The sequence below is a fragment of the Garra rufa genome, chromosome 8 (assembly GCF_049309525.1).
Source record: "Garra rufa chromosome 8, GarRuf1.0, whole genome shotgun sequence".
NCBI lineage: Eukaryota > Metazoa > Chordata > Actinopteri > Cypriniformes > Cyprinidae > Garra > Garra rufa.
In genome coordinates, this window is record NC_133368.1 from 32,979,847 (window position 1) to 33,001,137 (window position 21,291).

General features: G+C 34.2%; 1 protein-coding gene across 1 annotated transcript in view; it reads right to left on the bottom strand.

Moving 5' to 3' along the window:
• Positions 1-20,610, bottom strand: part of LOC141340154 (microtubule-associated protein 2-like) — a 102,416-nt gene extending 81,806 nt beyond the window's left edge. The window contains exon 1 of the mRNA XM_073845082.1: positions 20,548-20,610. The gene's annotated coding sequence lies outside the window, so the exon portion shown is untranslated. The remainder of the gene's footprint in view (positions 1-20,547) is intronic.
• Between the last annotated feature and the right edge of the window lie 681 nt (positions 20,611-21,291).

Consider the following 21,291-nt stretch of genomic DNA (forward strand, 5'->3'; position numbering starts at 1 on the left):
AATAAATGTAGAAATCATATCCGTGTGTTGCGGCTGACACAGAACAGCGTACGCTGTTTGCATCCGGGGGATACTCTCCAAAATAATGGTGGTGCCGAGAAGACGAATTGTTAAATAAAGTCGTTATTTTTGTTTTCTTTGCATACAAAAACTATTCCCATAGCTTCGTAAAATTATAGTTGAACCACTGATGGCAGATGGACTATTTTGATGACGTCTTTCATACTTTTCTGGGCCTTGACAGTGTTATTTACTTGGCAGTCAATGGAACAGTCACAAAGCTCCCGGTTTTCATCCAAAATATCTTAAATTGTGTTCCGAAAATTTTAATTTTGGGGTGGAGTAACCCTAAGCACCACTCTCTCAACATTTCACTTTGAAACTACCGCAAAACGTGCAGTAATGTACGTAATTATGGTGTTGCAGAAATGTATATAGAGGCACGTATCTTCATGAGCCTGGGTTGGAATTAAGAGCATAACTTGTAGGGATGCACCAAAATGAAAATTCTTGGCCGAAGCCGAACAAAATTCCAAGTATTTTGCCAAAAATTTTCACCATTGCATAAATTAAATAGCCAAAATGTGCTTCTCAAGCCCCGTTCACACTACACGCGACTTCTGTCGCTGCATGTCGCCAGAGGCTGGCGATGAGGTCGCTAGTGGGCGTTCTCATTACTGGTTGCTTAGTAACGTCATTTAACAGACGTTTTTATCCAAAGCAACTTTAGAAACAAAGACAAGCAGGTTACAATTCATTTTAATGCAGTTAATATTGTTTTTAATATGTGGGCAGGGACAAGTCATATAAAACAGGACAATTGCTCCTTCATCACTGCTAGAGCTGAAAGAAGAATGCTCACACGAGCACTATCGTCTTCTTTCCTATTGGCTGTCGCTCCCGAAAGTCGCTCTGCATTTGCATAAAGTTGAGAGACTCTGAACTTTGTCGCGTCGCTGGACACGCCCACATCCGGTCGCCAACGGTCGCTGACGGCCGCTGTCGCTCTCGTCGCCGGAAATCGCCAGCTCTCCATTGAAATGAATGGGATCGCGTCGCTTTGTCGCGTGTAGTGTGAACGGGGCTTTACAGTTTTGCCTTGCTTTAAAAAAAAAAAAAAAACTGAACATTTTTAAAATTCTAGTAGACATTATAGCCTACCAACAAAGCACAATTTAACTTAAAATTAAATTAATAAGTTGGTAAAATAATATTCTTTGGCCATTTTTAAGACCCCCTTCTTGAATCAGGCATGTTTTTTAATGTACAAATAAATGCAGCCTTGCTGAGCAAAGAAGAATGGTATAATAAATGTATTAATAGAGCTGTTGTAATGATTGTTATCATTATTTTTGTCTTACTTTTTTATTTAATTTTACAGAACAACAGTAAAATTACAATGCTAACATTTATGAATGTTGACATTTTATTTTGGCAGTAACCCACAAGAAGACCTCAGTACTACTTTTTGCTGACAGCAGCAGATTTATGAATGATTCTTATTGATTTTCCTTGTGCTTTGGACTTTGAACTCTGGCTAATGAGCTTGTGCAGAGCTGTCAAAATACATACATACATACATCATACAGTAACCAGCAACAACCAACCTGTTTCATAGACATGCGATGCGGTTCTAAACAGTCTCTCGCTGTCGGTGTTTGTCTTTCTCAGACAGTTTTAATTGCCGACATGTTTGCTGCATTAGTAAGTGCCTCTATTTGATTGCGTCACGTCATTGTGTGGTATAATTTATTCGGCCTTTTTCGCTTATTCAGTTTCGATAATTTTAGGTTACAAGCTTATAGGTACAACATAATGACTGAATGAATCATTGGGTGAACTATTGCTTTAATTAACATAACAAATTAAACACAAAAGATGTGAGCAATGCTTCATTAGTCAGTTTACAATCTCAACATCAGCCCCTTTATAGGCACAATAAAGCTAAAAACATTTAGCAATGAAATCTAGTGAAATTTGTTATTTGTGCCACCAAATTGTGGTCAGAAATTCCCTACTGAAAATTCAGTCACGATTCACAGAAACCTCAAGCCACCTTGCACTTGTGGCACACTTGAGAGTGGTCCGCCCCCGACAGATGAGGGGAGAGCGATCTCACAGGCCTGGCTCTTTAACAATACACATTTACAGAGCGGCAGCCCACACACTGCTGCCTACACATGGGCGTCACAGCTCTGACACCCCTTCTGGCCACACCATTTGAGACAAAACGAAGTGTTGAATTCTGGGTAATGGCAAAATGACTCACTGTGGTCACTCTGTACCCCTCGGCTCCGCCTACCTACCTGCACCTTTTCACAACCCACACAGAGGACGCAACACACATTAACGTCTTTCAGCCCACACATTCACCTCCAACACACACACACACACACACACACACACACACACACACTTGTCTTCAGCCCACACACAATTAAGTAGTTGCTCAAGGAACGTCCTACGCCTGCCATTGCGGCTCCTCAAATGTCTTGCCGTCTCTAGGATGTCTGTCACACAACACAGTAAATGCATTCCTTCATAAAAGAGAGAGGAAAGATTTCTAAATCTCTTTCTTCTTCCTGTCTTTGAGAAACAATCACTATAGTGGGCATAATGAAGCTTTATGAGAAATGAGAAGTTGTGTTAGACAGTTTAAAAGATAAAACTGCTTCTTTATGTAATTGTACAGGACATACTTGCTGTTAGCAATGTGAAAGAGTCCAATTTTCTGTGGCTGTTAAGAGGATTAATTTTTTATATATATAAATTTGACACTTTCGCATTGCAAGTTGCAACCAATGAATAGTTTGGGTTTTATCTTATTTTATTGCATTGCATTGCAAAATCTTGCATGTTCACCATGTCTGTCCATAGTTTTCTACTGTTTGCATGGAACAAACTGTTAAATGCTCTCATTCCAAATTTCCCAAATCATATATAAATTTAACACTTTCACATTGCGACCAACTAAGTTTTATTTAATATTTTTTCATTGTATTTTATTGTATTTTATTTTATTTTATTACATTGGATTGCATTGCACTGCAAAATCTCATATGTTCACCAAGGCTGCATTTACTATCAAAAATGTCTGCCCATAAAGCTTTCTACTGTTTGCATGGAACAAATTCCATTCCAAATTTCCCAAATCATATATAAATTTGACACTTTCACATTGCGACCAACTAAGTTTGGTTTTTATTTCATTTTATTTTCATTTCATTTTTTATTTATATGTTCACTAAGGCTGCATTTACTATTAAAAAAATGTCTGTCCATAAAGTTTTCTACTATTTGCATGGATCAAATTGTTAAATGTTCTCATTCCAAATTTCCCAAATCATGTATAAATTTGACAATTTCACATTTTTATTTTATTTTATTGCATTGCAAAATCTTGTATGTTCACCAAAGCTGCACATACTAAAAATGTCTGTCCATAAAGTTTTCTACTATTTGCATGGAACAAATTGTTAAATGCTCTCATTCCAAATTTCCCAAATCATATATAAATTTGACAATTTCACATTTTTATTTTATTTTATTTTATTTCATTGCATTGCATTGCAAAATCTCGTATGTTCACCAAGGCTGCATTTACTATTAAAAATGTTTGTCCATAAAGTTTTCTACTGTTTGCATGGAACAAATTATTAAATGCTCTCATTCCAAATTTCCCAAATCATAACAAACATTTTTGTATGGATGAATCAATATTAGTGCTTAATATCATTCTTCACATTTCTGCTTTTAAACCCTCCAGGACGTCCCACTGACTTATATTTAAGTGCGTTACTAAATAGAAAGCTGTTTTTGTTTGCTTTTACAAATTGCAGGATGCGTACTGATACCGCAGATGCTGTCAGTGTCAACAGAGCTGAACTCAAACTGAACCAGGAACATTCATTAAAATTTGCTTTTTAAACGTAATCAAAACACCAGAAGTCACTACTGAAATATAATCAGGAAATTGTTTCTCGGAAGCATAGAAAACCTCAACATGTCATAAGGCAATAAAACAAAGCTTTATGAAACTGAATGCTTGTTGCCACATGAAGGCGATGGGACAGCCATGTTAAAAGCAGCCCTCTGGCTATGTCTCATACTGCACAATTTAAACTCAACAGCAGATCTATATTACCACAAGTAATGCATTTCAACCATATACTGCAGCTATTGCCCTCTATGACCTTGGTATTATAAATTCATTTTACAGTGTCATAAATTTTTTACACCATAATAAGTCTCAAAGTGATCTTTATTTAAGTATCCAAAGATCCAAACATCTGACGTTAGCTGCTTCTTCCAACACTATACGACAACAGCCATAAAGTGCCAATTTGTGGCGACTTTATTTGCCAAAAACAACAAGAGACCACATTTCTTCTGAGACTGACTATATTTTTTCACTGAAGGGGAAAAAATGGCTACTGTTGTTGACCTGTCAATGAAGAATATGAGTTTAATTTCAATGGGAAGCAAATTATAAGCTGTAAAGGAGTGTTGGTAGACATCGGTTGATACGATCAACCCTCTAGAGATGTTCAACATATGGTCTCTATCACAGTTACATGCTCATGTGACGTTGCTGTGCTACCTGGTCATGAAAATGTGTCGTTTGCACGTGTTAAGCATTGCGGTTTAAAAAACAAGTGACTTTAAGCCGTTGAAACATAATCAGCAGCGAAATATGTATATGCGCTGTCAGAGAGGTCTTGAATGGTTCAAAACAAACACTTGCATGTGTCAAAATGCCCATCTTTGCAAGTATCCTCGTAAACAGTAATTTAGATCTTAAGTGAAAGCAAACAACTGAGAAAGAAAACACATGTGTAATATTGGATCTGGGCAGCTCTTAAAGTGACAGCAGTCTAATATTTCTGTTGTTGTCTGTTATTAATGTTAAATAAACAACAAAAGAGAGAAAATCTCTTACTGCTCTTGACTAAATTGCTTTTGTAACTTTAATAAATTTAAGACATTTATATCTAATTTTCACAATGAAGAATATGCTGCGCTTTATACATTTTATTACTTTATACAATGTTACTTTGTACAATTATGCTTTGTTCGACTGTATTTTTTTTTTTTTTTTTTTTTTTTTTTGTCCTGTTGCTTGCATTAAGTTTCTTTTTCTTATTTAATCGCTTACTGTTTACTTGTCTTCAGTGAGATTGATGTTTGGTTGTTTTTTTAATTTACACTACCAGTCAAAAGTTTTTGAACAGTAATATTTTTAATTTTTTTTAAAGAAGTCACTTCTGCTCACCAAGACTGCATTTATTTGATCCAAAGCACAGCAAAAACAGTCAAATTGAAATATTTTTACTATTTAAAATAATTTACTCCTGTGAATCATTCTAAAATTCTAATCAGCTGCTCAAAAAACATTTATTATTATTATTATTATTATGCTGCTAACACCTGAATAGAATTTTTTCTAGGTTTCTTTGATGAATAGAAAGTTCAGAAGAATAGCATTTATCTGAAATATAAATCTTTTGTAACATTATAAATGTCTTTATCATCACTTTTGATCAATTTAAAGCATCCTTGCTAAATAAAAGTATTAATTTCTATGATTTCTTTCCCAAAAAAACTATACTGATTCCAAGCTTTTGAATGGTATAGTATAATGTTATAAAAGCTTTTTATAAATTCAGATTTTTAGATCTTTCTATTCATCAAAGAATCCTGAAAAAAAAAACGTTTTAAATATGGATAATAATAATAATAATAAATTGATTATTGAACAGAAAATCAGCATATTAGACTAATTTCTGAAGGATCATGTGACATTTTTTTGCTTTGATCACAGGAAAAAATTACATTTTAAAATATATTCAAATAGAAAGCAGTTATTTTAAATAGTAAAAATATTTGTGTAAGTTAGTATTTAGTAGGTTAGTAGTAGAAGTAGTTTTTGTGATATTGACACTGGTGACAAGAATTATGAAATATCTATGCTATAAAAATTTTTGATATCTTAAAGACATTAATTAAAGCAAAAATGACTATATTGTGATATATGTCGTTACTGGGAAATAAAATTACTTACATTACTTGAACAACATTCCCAGCCCTAAATGCAAAGCAAATAGCGTTTACAGTACATTTGCAATCACGTCTGCAAAACGAAACTTGACGGTTATTACAATCAAAGACTCTGGGTTACAAATGTGTAATTTCTCAGTGGGTCACAACTGTCAGTTATACTACTCCTTAACCCCATTTCACTTCACTTGCAGGGTTTCCCCAGCGGCCAATCTAGCACTTGAACCGAAAGTCCAGGCCATCTTCTGCAACCTAAACGTACTGCGATACCAGGTCCTCAACGGTTTACTTCCACATGGACACATCTTTGTAGAGGCTCCTTTGTGTGTTCCACAGTCTTCATTACTCTAGAGTCACATGGCTGCTGTTTCCATGGCAATAGCTGCCATGGTGACGCATACATTCCGACCATTAGAGGTTTGCGCCATTAACAAATGGCACTAATGCTTATATGCTAAAGGGCTTCATTAAAAGAAGAAAAAGTTTTATGTTCCTTCAAATTCCATTTAAAGTTTTGTGCTTTTCATGCCTCACAGCTGTTGAGAGAGAATTTCGGCGCGCCGCTAAAAGACCTGACTGGCAGAACGGAAAGAATGTGTGTTCAATGGAGGCTGATAATTAACAAACACAAAAAAACTGGACAAGGTCATTATAGCGCAAACAAAATGAAAAGAGTCAAGCAGGAAGGAATCTTTAATTGACTGACTGATTAGTGAGAAAAATGTACAAAAGCAACACAGCAATGTTATCAGACAAGCTCCATGCAGAACGCACACAGATTTATCAGCACTTATCAATGCCAATAGAGATTACAGAAGAATATTGTGTTCCATTCAATACGCACACACAGAGACATCAAACATTAGGCTTGAATACAACTATGTTGCTATTGTTATTTGAAAGTACTTTAGCTATTTAGATTTTTAAACAAGTACCTGTGGGAACTTTTTTCACAAGATGCGGAATATGTACCACCATGTACTGTTCGTGACATATTCGATGTGAAATGTCCAGTGGTGCTAAAAGAGAGTTCGTTTTTTTCCCCGGAACAGATGAACATACTTATGGTACGTTTTATGTGACGTTGGTTTTGTTTGTATAAGTCTAATGCGATGTTTTAAAGGGGTCATCGGATGCCCATTTTCCAGAAGTAATATACTTCGGTTAAAAATACTCAATTACCTTGTCAAAATCAGCTTTGCAAAAAATCAACTCATTTTATTGCATGTTTCTTTAAATGCAAATGAGCTCTGCTCGCCCCGCCTCTCTCTGCAGTGGGATGATGAGCCGTAATGTTTACTTTAGCCACGTTTAGCCGCGTTTAGCTGCAAAACTTGCCAACAAGCACATTATTAAGAAAGGCCATTTGCAAAGATGCATTAAAAACCCTTATACTCACTTCTGCTGTGGGTGAAGCTGCATCACGAATGATTCACACGAACATAGATGCATGTGTAGATCGGGATCAGCGCTTTCCTTTTAAAAACTAAAGTAACGTTGTCCTCTGCTATGTTCATTATTACATCCAACAACACAACACTTCAATCGCTCAATCAGAGACATTCTTGTGTTCCCATGCACCTGAGTCGACACAGTGGAGATCGGAGTCGGACTGTTTCAGCTCGGTGAGGGCAGGTCTAAGGTAAGGCGCTCATGTCAATCAACCACATTACACAACTCACATTACTTTTCCCCATTCATTGTGAATTACCCCTCACCAAACTCACGGCATGCTTTAGGAGGTCTGTTAAAACTCAACGGGATCAGGGGAGGTGAGAGAGATGCGCACTCTCGCTGTAACTTTACCTCCTGGTGTCACAGTCCAACAATGTTTCTTCAGAAAACTAGTGATCTATACACTTTTTATATTTTGTAATATTTATGTTGTTTTATTTTTGTACAACTAACGTTTTTCTTATCCAATATTTTGAGGAGGCTCTGCCTCTGTTGCCTCCTCAGAGAAAACGCCCCTGAAGACACTGTTCAGAGTCAGTAAGATGTTTTAATGTTTTTTATAAGAAGTCTCTTATGCTCACCCAGGCTGCATTTATTTGATCAAAAATACTGTCAAAATTGTGAAATATTATTCAAATGTAAAATAACTGATTACTCTATTATTATATTTTAAAATGCAATTTATTTTTGTCATGTAAATGCTGAATTCTCACTAGCCATAGTCCAGTCTTCAGTGTCACATGATGCATGATACAGTTGATCTGCTTAATTATTGCAAAAACTGTGATTCACATTTTATCCAGTATTCTTGTATTCAGTATTCTCTATGATTAACAGAAAGTTTTAAACACTGGGATTTATTGAAAATAGAAATGATTTGTAACATTATAAATGTCTTTACGTCACTTTTGAACGCTTAGTGCATCCTCAATGAATTAAATTATTAATTCCCATTAAATATTCTTGAAAAATCTTACTGACCCAAAGCATTTGAGCAGTGCACTGGATATTATTATCTTTTAACTCTCCTTGGTTGTTTAGAGTAAGTAGGTTTGCTTGAGTAACAAGTGCAAGTTATGCAAGTGATAGCATCTGCGTTTGTGTAATTGCCTATAGTATGTTTTTGGCCTCAGCATTTACTGCAGTGACAGCTCAGTTGGAGGTCTTGCGTGTAAGCGCCTTCCCAGTGAGGCTGAGCTACAGCAGCCAGATCAAGCTGTCTGGAGCCCAGACTCTGACAGGCTTAGCTTCTGCCTCACCCCGCTCTGGTGCTAGAACAAACCAACACCCACATACTGCTTCATAAACCAGCATCCACTGCAGAAATGAGAGGGAGTTGAAAGGAGAAAGGAGGAGGAATATGCTATATCTCACATTTGTTTACTTGAAATTGACACTTCTACTCAGAAGGGATGTGTTTAACTGATCAAAAGTGACAGCAAAGACAAATATATATATATATATATATATATATATATAGTTATTTTAAATGCTGCTCTGTTTTTTCTGTTCTACTCGTATTCTAAGAAAAAAAGTATTTTTCCACAGTATGGTTTCCACAAAAATATTAAAGGCATAGTTTATCTAAAAATGAAAATTACTTCATTAATTACTCACTCTTATGTCTTTCCAAACCTTTCCAGACCTTCGTTCATCTTTGGAACACAAATTAAGATATTTTTCAGGGTCAGAAATCTCTCGAATTTCATTAAAATTATCTTAATTTGTGTTTTGAAGACGAACAAAGGTCTTACGGGTTTGGAATGACATGAGGGCGAGAAATTAATGGCAGAATTTTCACAATTATATATATATATATATATATATATATATATATAAAATAAAAGAATCATGTATTACTGAAGACAGTAGTAATGGCTGATGAAAATCCAGCTTTGCCACAACAGGAATAAATTATATTATAAAATATATTAAAATATAAAACAGTTATTTAATTTGAAATACTATTTTACAATATTACTACTTTTACTGTATACTGACAATCTCAATAGTATTTTTAAAGTATGAGATACATTGGCTTGCCAAATGAACTCAAAATATATAAATTAATAAAATATATTTACTTATTAGGTGAATTTTAAAGTGTAAAATATTTTAATGACACTTCATATACTGGAATTGGAATAAAGCACTGGTTATGTTTCCTTTAAAAATGTCCTTTTACAGTTTTTTTAAATGTCACATAACATTACATTTTCAAAGATTAGCATAAAAAATGTGACAAATAGAAAGTCACTTTCACCTCTTGTTTGCTAAGATTAATTTTCCTTACTTGTCATGCTTAAATGTCAACCACCCAAGTTTCTTTTCTAGGGTGACAGTTATTTAATGTATTCAGAAGGTGACTCCTGAGTCCTCTAAGTCTCTCTAAAAATGTTTTCTGGAGCGGATCCTGGTCTGGGACACAAACACAGACACACACACTGCATGACATAAGGCTTTGGCAGCGAAAGGGATCATTGAGGCTGCAGCTATGCAGGGCGGGAAGAGTCTGTTCATGGATTAGCTGTACGTCACCATCACAAGTTACGTAAATCTGTGCCATAAGCGTTACATGCTGCCTGTACATAACAAACGGAAGCATCCAAAGCTTGATCACTTCAAAGAGCTTCACTCTGCCACTCCAAAGCCCACAGCAGAGTCAATAAACACCATCACCCAGAACAACCCAAGGGTCACTCATTGCAACTTCAGTAACCAATATGAGTTTCTGACTCACCTAACTCTGATTTGTCACCTGGAGTGACAGTGCAGTCAGTCACACATCTAACAGTATGAAGACTTCTGGTGGTCAGTTAAAGGCATGTAACAAGTTCAAAGGAAGCAGTGAAAAGTGGCATAACATATTTTATGAGATATAATAGCAATTCCACACTGGCTGTGCTCTCATATAAAAATATGAAAATCCTAATGATGTTTTTAAAGAGGGAAGTATCTGAAACTAAATAAGTGAATACCCTGGTCAGTTCAATATAATTAAAGTACATAGTGACTGGGGCTGTCAAGCTCAAAAAATAACAAAAAGCAGCATAAAAATGCAGCTGTGATGACAAGTAGATGCAAAGTGATCCATGGATCGATTGCTAATCATTGACGATTCATTCTGGAATCGATTCTAAGCTTAATTTTTATGGCACTCTAATCTACTTTTTTGGGAGCATTAAAGTGTGCGGTTAAAAAGAGCGCTGCTTATGACACGAATCTAATTTAAACACAGCCCACTGTGAACACCCCTGTAATTCGATTCAACCTTTTCAAAGTTGATGAATGATTGTTTTATCAATGTGTTCAAAATTAATCTCAGAATTGATTCGAGAGAGAATCGATGCATTCGGAAAATCTCTGAATCGATGCAGAATCGTTTTTCGAGTCAAGATAAATCGATTTATTTTCCAAGCCCTATAGTTTTATGTGATTCAAGCACTATATTTAAAATCTTTTAAAGTTATAAAATAGCTTTACACTAATGAAAGAAGTGACAATGTTCAGTTATTTTGAATCAGAAGGGTTTTATTAAACAAATCAGTCGATCCACAACACTTGAATAGTTAATTTATGTATCTGACTGATATGGCTTTCGAATTCAGCTAACTAAAGCTAATGGAAAAATAATGAATTAAAGCTATTGTATAGAAACAATTTTATATAGCATTTTATATAACCATTTATGGTTTACCATGAATAAAACTCCCCACTTGTGTTCTTCAAAAGCAAGAATGTTATATGGACCATTCTACAGAATTGGTGCAAACTGCTGTCCCACTACCAAAAAACACATTTAAAAAGCATTTAAGTATTTAAATCTTAGATCCCTGGTGAAAATAAAACAGCTAAACCAGGCTGGTTGACTGGTCTTAGCTGGTTTAAGCTGGAAGTAGCTGGTTTTAGCTGGTCTCCCAGCCTGGCCTGGTCAGGCTGGTTTTAGCTGGTGGTTTCCCAGCCTGACCAGCTAAGGACAGTCTGACCAGCCTGGCCAGGCTGGGAAAGTGGCCAAAACCCCTCTAAAACCAGCCTGCTGACCAGCTATTATCAGCTAAAACCAGCCAACCAGCCAAGGCTGGTTTTAGCAGTTTTTTTCCACCAGGGATGTTTACTAAGATCATTTTATTATCTATTGAAACCCACAATAATATTTAAAGGTGCCATAGAATGCATTGATACAATATTTTAAATTGTTCTCTGATATCTACATAGAAGGTATATGGCATAGGGCAAAGGGCAAAAATTCTCCAGAAACGGTTTTACAGGTCCATTTACAACCCTAGGATTTGTCCCTAGAATGAAATGCTCTGTTATTGGCTTATTTGGAAGGTTCGTGAATATTAATGAGGAGCTCAGCTCTGATTGGCTGTTTCACAGAGCTGCTCATCTCAATAGCTCGCACATGGAGGAAATATATATTTAATTACGGAGCTCTAGCCGCTTTTAATATGTGGTTTGTTGAATCTGCCGTTTTGAATCCGCGACATTTTACTCTCACTATTGTGATGCATGTGCTCTGTGTAAAGTTATACTGCAGCGACACAAGTACTTACCACACAAGTTAGTGATGCTCAGGATCTGTAAATCATTCGCCATCATCAGAGCAGTCATCTCTCCTTTTATGTGGTTAGTGAAATCTTACTGCAATGTAACAGGCTACCGCTAGCATTAAGCTAACCATGTCCCTTCAGTGGCTCGCCTTATTTTACTGATGTACTGAAGTTAATGATGATTGGTCTATGCAAATGTTGGGGGCGTAACTATTAACGATCGCGACTATTGCGTAATAGTCGGTGTTATGTTGGAATTGACCTATTTTTCAGTGGTCTTTTGTAAAATATCAGTAAGCTTAGCATATATAAAATCATCATTTAGTGGGTACTTGCAATTGGAAGGTGACTGTCCCAAACCTTAACCCCTAAATTTCAACTTGAAATAAATTTGCATTTTAGTCCATTGTTGTTTTTAAATATATCTTTTTGATTTAAAAAAAAAGTGATGTTCAAATACAAATATTTTATACTTTCTTTGTAAATTCTAAAACTGAATATAAAAAATATTTTTTTCATGTCCCTACCGATACGTTTTAGTCCATTGGCTGAGACTGATTTTAACTACACACCTACATTTATGATCAGGAAATATTTATGTGTCACTCTCTTATAGCTACATGGTGAGCAAACACAAAAACATTTTGAGGTAAACGTGTTCAAAAGTATAAAAAACTTTAAATAATGTCACTACCGAACATAATTTTTCACCATTAAAACACTTTTTTTGTGATTCCATAACATTTAGTTTTTATATGTGTACAACTGTTCAGAACTGTGCTAGCTAACCATGTGATGAATAGCATCTTTGAGCTAGGCTCAAAAGTATCTAAAATTGTCATTACCGAAACAGTCACAACCAAAACATGTTATCATTGTTTCAGTAGTGACAAAAGGGAACACATAATCCTTTATTTGGGGGAAATAAACTACATTTTAGTACAGTTTTACAATTTTTTTTTATCTTTGTATGTTTTAGTAGTGTTTTAGTATGTGGGTTAAAATTCTTTAATGTGGTCGCTACCAAAGCATTACTGTCACTACCGAAAATGTGCTGTCACGACCGAAACATGGGATGTTTTGTCAAAAATAAAGAATACTGAATTATCAGCTAAGATGTTATGATAGTGTTTGGTTCAATTTATATTCAAACTAATGAGTCCTTAACTTTAAAACCAGTGTCTTCAACTTTTTGCCTTTTACAAAGAAAAAATTAATTCAAAATACAACAAATCTCATAAATCACATTTGAAATACTGTTAAAATTGTAATTGTTATTTATTTACTTCTAAAAAACTTTAATAAAATAGAAAAATATATATTTACAAGGAAGATGTAAGCAAAATCTTCATAGGTCAATATAACCCTTCTTAGTAAATTATATATTACTGTGTTTCGGTAGTGACAAATTTGGGGAGAGGACAAATATTCCAACACTTTCTGAAAGTACAATATGAGAATAAACTGCACAATTACTAGAAATGTGTACTTTGGATATTATACAATTTGCATACATACAACATTTTTGGAAAATGACTTTTTTTTCTGTAGAATGGCTCATATAGGTTTTGGAAAACATAAACATTTCACATGAACATGAATGTCTTGAACCTGAACTTCCATGAACATAGCTTGGTCTCAGTCTATTTTCATATTGATGAAACTATAAATGTGTGCTTTAAAACACATTCATGCCCACCGTCACATAAACCAAGCTCTGAATCGCTCACTACAGTTGCCCAACTCAATACCTCATTGACCCGTGTGAAACATGCGCATGCTAAAACACTCCCAGACACACATTTATCTTTCAGGCAGATGAGCTTACAGAGAACATCTGCCTGTATGACAATAACACATTCATCATGCCCAAACTGAAACTGATATCAAACGCTGCAAAGAAATGTTCTCCTTCAGAGGTCAGGCACATAAAATGATTATAAACTGGGTGTGAAAGACCTTCATTGCTAACGCTGCCCTCCAGCCCTGGGGAAATTATAGGGATATGGATCAGATGGGGTGATGGCTCTCCTGCTGATAACCGGCTTCCTCCTCTTCATCAGCTGCCTACAGTGCAGGTCCAAGGTATAGAGAAAGACGCCGGTTCTTTGTTCTGCCCCATGCTTGGTGGGGGAGGGTTACGGAGAAAGAAGAACCAGTGGACGCCTCAGAGTCAAACAGTGGCAGACAGATTAGACCACTAGACAGCTTAGGGCAATCCACAATGACAACAACTTGAGACACTCCCAGCAAAGCAGACATGTCCATCCAGCACACAAGGTTACTTCACATTTTGTAAAGAAATAAACAAACAAATACAATAAATATAATGTATATAATTATATTAATAATTATTATTATTAATGTAAATATAAATCACAAAAAATAATATTACTATAATATAATTATGTTTTATTAACATAAGTAATATATTCTATTCAGATAATAAAGAATAAATAAATTAAAGAAATAAATATAACTGAAATTGTTACTTTCTTATTAGAAAAGGAATTTGAGCTAACATGTTGTACATGCTGAATGATAGTTAAAATAATAATAATAATAATAATAATAATAATAGGGTTTTATTAATATCAATAATATATTCTCTGAATAATGTAGAAATAAATTTAAGAAATAAACAATAAATATAATTCAAATGCTGTTAAATCTAACTGGTAATTTATTTTTATTAAAAATTATAACAAAAAATTTGAGCTAATATACTGAATAGTTGTTAAAAATATTAATAAAAAGGTTTTATTAATATCAATAACATATTCTGTCCAAATAATAATTTATATATAAAGAAATAAATATAATAATGAAAATGCATTGAATTATAACTGTGAATTATATATTTTTCTATCAGTCAAGCAATTTGAGCTGATATAATATAGATGCTAAATGGTAGTTAAAATAATAATATTAATTATAATAATTATAATAATTAGTTTTTATATCAATAATATATTCTGTTAAATTAATAATGTAGAAATAAATTAATTAATTAAATAAATAAATATAATAAATAAAATAAAAATTCGTTTTTTAATAAGAAATTATAAAAACAATTTAAGACAATCTGAGCTACTATATGAATAGTTCTTAGAAATATATTAATATATATATATATATTCTATCCATAATGTATAAATAAAGAAATAAATATAATATAAATAAATATTATATTTATATAATATAAATATAAATATAAATGCACAGAATTGTGAACTGTAAATTATATATTTTTCTATTAGTCAAGCAATTTGAGCTGATATACTTTAGATGCTGAATTGTTGTTAAAATAATAATAATAATAATAATTATTATTATTATTATTATTATTATTATTATTAATATAATAAATATATTTTAAATGCTTTTTTGTAACTGTCAATGTCTTAAATTTTTTTAAGAAATTATAACATTTTTTAAAAAACAATTTAAACTAATATACTGAATGGTTGTTATAATAATAATAATAATAATAATAATAATAATAATAATAATAATAATAATACTTTTTTATATCAATAATATATTTTGTCCAAATAATAATGTAGAAATAAATTAATTAAATAAATAAATAAATAAAATGAATATAATATACATGCTTTTACATCGAACTGTTAATTTCTTATTAGTTTTTTATAAGAAATTATAATAATAATAGGGTTTTATTAATATAAATAATATATTCTATTCAGATAATGATTTAGAAATAAATAACAATCAATATAAATTAATATAATTTCAATGCATTTAAATGAAACTAATTATATATTTTTTCTTAGTAAAAAAAATTGTGTTAATATACTACAGGTGCTAAATCATTGTTAAAATATTATGTATTGTTGTGGTTTTTGTTGTTGTTATTACCTGAATGTGTACATCGCTCACCCTTTTCCAAACAATTTGACATCTATCCCAGTGCAATTCAATTCCTGATAATGGAAAAAATGCCAAACATGTAGGCCAAGGCAACACTCATTCTACATTTGTGGAATGTGAATTATCTAGTGTTAGATGCTCGCTGTAATTGGGTGTAGAGGTGACCTGCTTTTAGGGAGTCCACGGGGAGAACACTGAGATCATTGTTTTGGGGTCCACAGCGTTGCAGCTCATTTTCCATGAACAGTTCTCCAGTGAGAGCCCATACTCATGCTCATTTACACAAGCCAAATGAACTTCCAGCTCTCTCACACACGACTGTACCTGCTTGAAACTCATGTAAATTCATCTGGTAGCAAAGGTTAAACCTGTCAAAGACACAATGCCTTTGTTAAATCTGAAAAAGCCATGTATTATACAAAATGCCAAAGAACATTTAATACATTTCCATGACTTCAAACAGTATAGTAAAAAGAGCTTTGATTTTAATAATATTTGCAGCAAGCAATCAAGGCAAATTAACCAAAATCCCCATTATTTCACTAACTTCAAACGGTGCTAATACAAGTTAAAAACCACATGCCAGATTCAGCTGCCAATACTACAAAATCACTAGTATAGTGATTCAGATTCCTACACAGAGTTCAACAGTAGCTTGGAAACACGTAAGGCTCCCTGAGGACTCATCATGTCAAGACCTGAGTGGTACAGCTCTGGCTGACTCAGGGAATGTTCTAGACCCTACAGCCTCATTGATCCAGCGTGCATGAGGTGCTGGGATTAGTGACTCGCTACCATTTCATTAGAGATGCGTTATGCATATACCTGCATCTTAAGAGCATTCACTGCCAATGGAAATCAATGATCACAACATCACACTATGCAAATCTAATCAGGCCAAGTATGACTCAATCTCTCTTCTGAATAACACAGCTAGTGCTTTTTTACATATTCTGCTTACAAAAAAGGTTTGAAACAGAGTAGTGCTCTGATATCCGTGTTCATACCAGGTAAAACCACGGCACAACAACCACTCCACTATGACAGGCTGTCATACAAAGGTGCTCTTTAAACTCGGATAAGCTGAAAACGGCCAGACAAGGACAAAGACCATTCTCTTTAAAATGTTAATGTAATCATAACACTTACTGAAGTGGAGGCGAAGCAATTGTTTGAACAAAGGTTGTAATAATGTAATTGGGATCCCTTTGTTTGCACAGTACACAACTTGTTTTGTATGCTCAGTGTGCCCCCATAAACCCAACGGTACAGCTCAATGACAACTTCATCAACAAGGAATGTGTTTCTAAAACTCTCACTGGATAGAATTTTGTCGTATGCTTAGATTTTAAATCAAACAGTTAATTAAAAAATCAGTTGTCTGGATAAAAAGTGACTTACGGTCCACTAACAGTCAAAAGTTTTTGAACAGTAATATTTTTCATGTTCTTTTAAAGAAGTCTTTTCTGCTCCTGCATTTACTTGATCCAAAGTACTGCAAAAACAGTAAAATTTTGAAATTTAGATATTTTTTTTTTTTGATTTAGCCTTTTATTTGAATATATTTCACAAGTTCGCCCTTACATCTAATCTGCTTGAGCGAGTAATAAGCATATTTTGGCGTGCTGTCCTGGGGAAGGGTTCCGGGCCCGGAATACAGACCGGACCCAGAGAACTCCCCCTCCCTAGTTTGGGATAGAAACAGATTAGAAGTGGGGAGTTGGGGTGGAGGAGGGATGCCAAGAAACTGTCGCTGGATGGAGGTAAGACGGCTGGCTATATATATATATGATGCGTTAATTCGATGATTGGCTAAACGAGTTACACCTGTGCCAAATAGATTGATTATCTGATCGCGCTCCTCCCGAACCTTGTTAATAAAACATAATTTAAAAATTAAATTTTTTCCTGTGATTTCAATACTGAATTTTTAGCATCATTACTCCAGTCACATGGCCCTTTAGAAATAATATTCTCATTTGCTGCTCAAAAAACATGTATTATTATTATAATGTTGAAAACAGCTGAGTATAATTTTTCTAATTTTTTTTTAATATAATTTAAGGTTTCTTTGATGAATAGAAATTTCAGATAAACAGCATTTATCTGAAATAGAAATCTTTTGTATTATAAATGTCTTTATTATCCCTTTTGATCAATTTAAAGCATCCAGATAAATGCTGATTATTAGAATGATTTATGAAGGATCATGTGACATTTAAAGACTGAAGAAATGATGCATAGGAAAAAGTTGCATTTTAAAATATATTCAAATATAAAACAGTTATTTTATATAGTAAAAATATTTCACAATATTACTGCTTTCGCTGTACTTTTGATCAAATAAATGCAGCCTTGGTAAGCAGAAGAGATTTCTTTAAAAAACATTAAAAATCTTACTGTTCAAAAACTTTTGACTGGTAGTGTATATTCTTCTGCAATAGCATCCATACAAATTACAGGTAAATTTAAAAGGAAATGCTTTAAAAGTAAATACAAAAATCATGATGTAAATCAAATGTCAGACACTTTAATCTACATTAAAAATTTTAACTGTTAATAATAATGATAATTATTCATTATTACTCTCAATCCTTTTTCATTATTACAATTTATTATTATTGATTATTATTAAACACAATTATGTGAATTTATTTACTTTCCTTTTTTTTCCAAACTAAAGACCCATAAAACCTGCTGAGTGATAGCTGACTCAAAAATGAGTCATCAGTTATCATCATAATTTACTAACTCTTATGTCATCCCAAACATGCATCACTTTCTTTATTCTGCAGAACAACACAGAAAAGCATTATTTGAAAAACATTTTAAACAACATTACGACCCTTTAGAAAACCTGGAAACCAACAAGCGTCCCAGCGAAGAAATTTCTTACTAAACCTACTAAATAGCAAGGGATAGTTCACCCAAAAATGAAAATTCTGTCATTAAATACTCACCCTCATGTCATTCCAAATCTGTAAGAACTTTTTTCATCTTCAGAACACAAATTAAGATATTTTTGATGAAATCCGAAAGCTTTCTGACCCTGCATAGACAGCAATGCAACTGAAATGTACCCAGATCCAGAAAAACCCATGTAAGACCCAGTAAAATTGTCCATGTGGCATCAGTGGTTAAACCGTGGTTCAATTGTTGAATAAAGTCAACATTTTTGTTTTCTTTGTACACAAAAAAGTATTCTCGTAGCTTTGTAAGATTGTAAGATACAATTGAACCACTGATATCACATGGACTATTTTAACAATGTTCTTACTATGTTTGTGGTCTGGGAACATTTTAGTTACATTGCTGTCTATGTAGGGTCAGAAAACTGTCGGATTTCATCAAAAAAAAATCTTAATTTTTGTTCTGAAGACGAACGAAGGTCTTACGGGTTTGGAACATCATGAGGGTGAGTATTTAATTACAGGATTTTTATTTTTGAGTGAACTATCCTTTTAAATTAAATCCGAAAAATGCAAAAATGAAGTCAATGGATATATGTGCATATGTGTATGTGTGTGTGAATGCAGGGGTCTAACTTTTTGTGTCCTTTTGAACATCTGTTGTATTTAATGAAGAGGGCAGTCTACTAACAGATGGTCAAAGCGTCTGACCAGTGGTGCGGCATTTAGACACGCTAACACTTGGATGCCATTGGACTTTATAGGATATATGGCTCACACATAGGGAACACAAAGACTGCGCAGATATCAGTCATCCAGTGCAGGGCGCTGCATTAAACCTTAGCTCTGTTTCCATGAATAAGCGTGAGCCGGCAGACTGCCAATTCAGGAATGCATCATGCCTTATCAAAAAAAGCATCATCATCACTGATGGAGTATTTTATATAGTCTCAAGGCGATGGTGAAGAAAGCATGAACCGATTCTGATCTGATTCTGAGGTGTTTAAAGATGGGGGGAAAACGCACTTATCAAAGGCAACCACAATCAGCTTTATATATCTTCATTTCAGCAAAGACAATGGGCAACAAAATCAGTACTGGTAAAAATAAAATGATGTTAAGGTGCAGAATAACTCAGCTGTGTTTAACACTGGGTAGCTGTTGTTTCAGCACCATCTCTGCTGGACTGCAAAATCTCTTCTGCGACAAAACCAGATCATGAGCAGGTCTCCTCCTTTTTATATGCAGATCAGATTAGTTTTATTAACAATACACTCCCTTAAAGACAAAGACCTAGAATGATAGATTTCAGCACAAAGAAGCATTTCTAAACAAATAAAAGTGAAGAATCTAAGCACTCCTCCGAGAATGAAATGAACTTCAAATTCCCAAAAGTTAAGCATTGTATCTGAAGGAAATAAGGACTGTTGTGTGTTCTAGTAAGGTGAAGCATAGTCTCTATCAGCACCATTGCAGTGAATGGAACAATGCGTCCTTTCTCAGGCAATAAGGATTATCTGACTGTCCCATTAACATCTTCAAAAGCGCGGATTAGAGGAATTGAAATAGCAGCGTGTCAGGGAACTTCAGAGAATATGCAAATACACCTATGCAAATCCTGCTGACCGTTTAAACTCGATATTATGGCTTTCTGTAAATAATGATATATAGCGGTTTACCTGTTCGGCGTGTTGCGTCCGCTGCAGGCTTCCTCTCGGAGCGCAGTGAACGCCGGTGGTGAAGAGCCGCCCACGCTAGATCCCGCCTACTGCCGTGTAACCCCGCCCACTACTGAATAATTACCGTAAATCACTGTGTGGACGTGCCCACGTAACTGCTGCAGTGTGTTGCGTTGCATACGGACATCCAGAGAAAAACGATATAACATTTATCGAGGCAAAATAACAATTCTAAAATAGGTGTTATTAGTACAATTGCAATATTACTAATGTAACATGTCAGCAGCACAACTGTTTTCAATTTATTTTAACATATTCAAATTTGCTGTAAACAGCTCGTTTTACGGTTTGATATTGCAAATTGTTTTGTCTTACCATGTTATTTTAATGTATTATCTTAATTACGAGCACACTGGTTTGTAGTGCAAACAGTTTTACCGTTTACTGCTGGTTATTCTTCTAGTTATTTCCCTATCCAACTTTTTCCTTCATGTAAAAGTGGGCGTGGCCATTTGCACATTTTATGGGTGTGGCTTCCGTTGTCATCTGTGTCCATCTATTTTAGCTGTACAAAACAGTTCGTTTTGCTGTTTAATATTGCAAATTGGTGTGTCTTACGTTATTATTTTAATGTATTATATTAATTATGAGCACACTGGTTTGTAGAGCAAACAATTTTACTGTTTACTGCAAGATGTTTTTTAGGGCTTCAAGCACGTAGCGCTGCAACCTTATTGTAATTGT